This window comes from Triticum dicoccoides, chromosome 3B (genome assembly GCF_002162155.2).
Source record: "Triticum dicoccoides isolate Atlit2015 ecotype Zavitan chromosome 3B, WEW_v2.0, whole genome shotgun sequence".
NCBI classification, from domain to species: domain Eukaryota; kingdom Viridiplantae; phylum Streptophyta; class Magnoliopsida; order Poales; family Poaceae; genus Triticum; species Triticum dicoccoides.
In genome coordinates this window covers 582661254-582665931 of record NC_041385.1, presented here as the reverse complement: position 1 = coordinate 582665931, position 4678 = coordinate 582661254, and positions in this window count along the sequence as shown.

Sequence of the window (4678 nt, the reverse complement as noted above, 5' to 3'; positions counted from 1 at the left end):
TATTTACAACAAAAAGTGCGTCCGTACCGATTTGAATGGCAAAAACACATTTGAACAGTTGCGGGCGGTTTAAAGGTCCGCGGTGAAGATGCTCTTAGGAAACTACTCCATTCATTTCTAAATATAAGGCTTTTAGAGATTTCAATACAGACTACATACGGCTATATATAGACATATTTTCGAATGTTGCGTAGTCTATATTAAAGTCTCTAAAAGGTCTATTTAGGAACACACGGAGTATGTAGTATTTCTGTATCAAATGGTGAACTGAAGCCGACATTACTCAACAAGGTCTGGCAGGAAAAAAGGTCGGCAAACTTTGGCTGGTGCGTGGAGAGCGATCACCTCCTTATTCGTACTACATACAACTATGTGTGTTAAGCAGCAGATGCGTCGAGGCAGACCCACTGGCCAAGGAAGATCTTTTCGCAGTTGATATTGGGGTTGAAGCCCAGGAAATCCTCCTGGGCCAGACCGGCGCCGTCCGCGATGGAGGAGCAGGTGTCGCCCGTCTGCACCGCATTCACCTTGTTGCACGTCAGCGCCGGCACCGCCTTCGCCGCATACCCTGCGAAACGCACATGCACATTTGGCCACTGCTACACATGCAGATCAACTGGATGGTGCTGATCGGTTGACATGGACGTACCTCGGCTAACGCTGTGCCGCTGCACCTGCACGGTGATCCTGCCGTCGGCGAGGGTGACTGCCACCACGAGCAGGGACGCGATCAGGAGAGCGGCGACTCCGTGGTTGGCCATTGCAGATGCAGATACTGCCGACGCTAAGGAAGGTTGAACTTTAGTTATTAGGGTCTGCTTGCGGTGGTGATGATGGAGAGAGGCTTAGTCCTTTCCTTTTTATAGCCTGGGCATGATGAGAGAGCCAAAGTCGATAAGATGCATGCTACAAAAAGAAACATGCCCGGGGCCTTGGAAACTGCGTCCAGAGCGTGGATAATATGGACATGTCGTTCAGGCCATTTGTAAGCCGGCCAGTGGTTCGTTTTGTGGTTTGGTCATCCATGACCGAGTGAACACAGAGGAACGGTTTATGATTCCTATGCAACTAGATTGGCATGCTTATACGGCCTGATCAACTACTCCCTTCTTTCCGGTTTATAAGACTCAATTCAAAAATCTTACCAACCAAGGTAGATGGTGAGTGGTGGAATACCTTTTGGAGTTTGCAAAAGCACCCAATTAATGCTCTTGTTTTCCTCAAAAAAGTATGCTTACTAATGCATTAATTGCAATGCATGCACGCATAAATTACATGCATTGGTCAATTTTCTCTTAAAACTTGCATGCAATGGTTTAATGCACCTTGGAATCTGAACATGTGATGGGAAACAACCAAATTGAGCCTTATAAAATGGAAAAATTAAAATTTTGAGATAAGCCCTATAAACCGAAAAGGAGAGAGTATTTGTTTTGTTATATACTCCCTCCGTTTCTTTTTAGTCCGCATATAAGGTTTGGTCAAAGTCAAGCTTCATAGAGTTTGACTAACTTTATATTAAAAAATATAAACATTCACAAGATGAAATCAATATTATCAGATGCATCATGAAACGTATTTTCATACTATATAGTTTTAGTATTGTAGATGTTCATATTTTTTTATATAAATTTGGTCAAACTTTGTGTAGTTTGACTTTGACCAAATCTTATATGCGGAGTAAAAAGAAACGGAGGGAGTACTAGTGTGAGTACAACCGTCTTGGAACGATTTTGGCTGAGGATTTTATCATCGTAGCTCCATGTTTGATACAAGTACATATTTCACGGCTCATTCGTTTTACAATATTCTCAAATCATAGGTATAGGAAAAGTAAATGGTTGAAATGTCATGTTCACTTTAATTCTTAGGAATTTTCCATGAAGTCTCACCTAATACTAAGAATCCTCGGGAATTCAGTTAAAAAATCCTTAGGGATTAGGTCAATATGGGCATAATCCTTAGGAATCTAGCACTTCTATTCCTATGAAACAAATGCTCAATATAGGAAAAAAATCCTGTAGAAATACTCCAAAATTCCTCCAAACCGAATAAGCTCTCCGTGTCTCGAGACTAAGAGGCTTTGATGTCCGTGCTCTGCACTCAAGAATGTCCTAAGAGGACCTTCAAAATGAAAGTAAATTGCCGAGAACTGCCACATATGGGGCTAGGGTAACAAATTGCCACCGCTTTGGCCAAAATTCACACAAAACCACAATCTCTGTAGCGAGTAAAAAGTCGCACCGCTCCAGAGATGACTAACAACAAACCTGACTGATCGGGCCCACCTGTCGAGGCCACGTGGTGAGGGAAACTGGGAGTGAGGAGGCAGACATTAGCGATGTCTCCTAGCCGTTTAGGATGGGCACTCCCGTTGCATTTCATTCCCACCCACTCCCCAACTGCTTCTGAACAAAGCTCTCGACGCGCCGACTCGTCGGGTTAGCGCCACCGCGAATGGCATGGTTTCGTAAGTTGACCTCGCTAGCTCGTTCAATGATGACTCCATCAGCAGAAGATCTCTCTCCTCCCTCCCTCCCCTCCCCCCCCTCCCCCCTCTCCCGTAGAGTTAAGGTTTTGGGGGAAATGGGGATTCTTATCCATATCTCGATTGAAGCCGATTTGTTTCTGTTTTAGCTACCTACGCCCATCTAATATAAGGAATAGGGCTAACTTGCTGAAGATTTGCCTGCTGAGTGTCTGCACCGATCTCCTTGCGAGAAGCTTGTAACCTTTGGATCATTGGACAGAGACAGGAAGTTTCTGGCTTGCGCAGAGAAGATTAATACCAAATTACTAGAATGAGATATTAATCAATAATTAGTTATGTGTGACATTAGACAATATAGTGGCTGTAAGATTAGGAAATGTAGCATGTTTTTCTTCTGTGACATTCTAAATTATATTGCTATGTGAACAAAACCATTTTTTGAGTTAATAATAACAATCATTTCAGTTATTTGGGATGTGAGAATTTTAGTGTAATTTATGTAGTTATAACTGTAGTATTAAAAGTATAGTGCTTTGTGACAATTTGATGTAATTTATTTAGTTATGATAGTAGTAGTTGTACTGTTAACTGGCCAATTTGTTATAACAGTATACTAACAATAGTAAATATGGATTTTATTATTTATAAAATCATGGTTTTAATTATAACACTAGCAATAGTACTATCAAATGGCTTAAGTCTAATTTGGTTTCAAAGATCATACATCTTGGCTTTTTTAGTTGTAATCTTTGTTTGCATTAAACCAAGATTTTCCCATATGTTGAAGTCTACTTTGCTTCTTTCCTTAAATTTGATAGGAAGAACTTAAGTGTAGCTTTCTAGAGTGGTTTAGATCCTTAGTGGCCAGAGTCTCTAAAGATGAGCCTACATAAGATAGGGTGCATGTATGAGCGGGAGAAGAGAGAGTCTTAGAGGAAATGTAGTTAATGCTTAAAAAACTTCAAGATAATGGGAGACCAAGAAAATATGAGGAATGAGCCCACATTTTTCAAATGCGACTTTGCCAATATAGTGGTTGAGGAGGAGCAAGCAATGACCTAGTTAGCCAATGCATAGTTGGCTCTGGGTGACGTGAAGGCGGAGCTGGAGAAGAAGAACCTGGTGACAGTGGCCTGGACTACTGGGTGCTAACCACATCGGCCTATCAGTCATGGGTAGGGCAGAGGACCGCCAGACAACCGAAGAATGGGCCATGTTTGCCATGACCCATGGCGTACTCAAGATGAAATCCTCCGAAGACTTGGCGGACGCTTGAAGACACGTTTGAATCATTGGCATATTTATCCCTATATGTAACCGACCTACATGTAACTCTAGGTACCCCCGGTGCCTATATAAGCCAAGGGGTTTAGTCCATACGGTTAAGTTAGAGACATACACATATGATCTCGAGGCAGATCATCATATACTTTGTACGCCATCCAAAATCAATACAACAGAAGCAGGACGTAGGGTTTTACCTCTTCGAGAGAGCCTGAACTTGGGTAAAACATCGTGTCCCTCATTGTCCGGTTACCATCAAGCTAAGATCACCAGATCGGGACCCCCTACCTGAGATCCGCCGGATTCAACCCCGTCACCTGGCTGACAATCTAGCCACAAGAATACATCGGGTGCTCAAGGCAAAGGAAGAGAAAGAGAGGTGGGACAAGTTGAAGGAAGAGAAAAGGAAGCTATAGTTGTTGACTGCATATATGCTTAGAGAGAAGGAGGCCACCAAGGGTAAGATCAAGAAGCTTAGAGCAACTCTAGCAGACCCTGCAAAAGTCGCAAACCCGCAAAATTCCGGTGAGCATACGGGCTCGACCCAATTTTCTGGCCAGAACAGAGCCCGTATATCGCCCGACCTGTAATTTGTTTTACCGCGGCCTACAAAAGGCCCCCAAGCAGTATATCTACGGGTTATCGGTGCATTTGCGGGTCGAAACCCTATCCCCCCGCCGCCACGTCTCTCTGCAATTCCCCATTCCCCTCCTCACATTTCTCGCCGCCATGTGGGGCCGCATGTGGAGCTCTGCCCGCGGCTCCGGGAGCAGGTCCGGCGGGGGTGGTGACCCCGAGCGCGAGCGGCGTGTCCGCTCGGACGGCGCGAGAAAGCGCCGGGCGAGGAAATGGATGAACAGGGGCCTCTCGCCGCCGCTGAGCTTCCGCGTATGCGAGACGGAG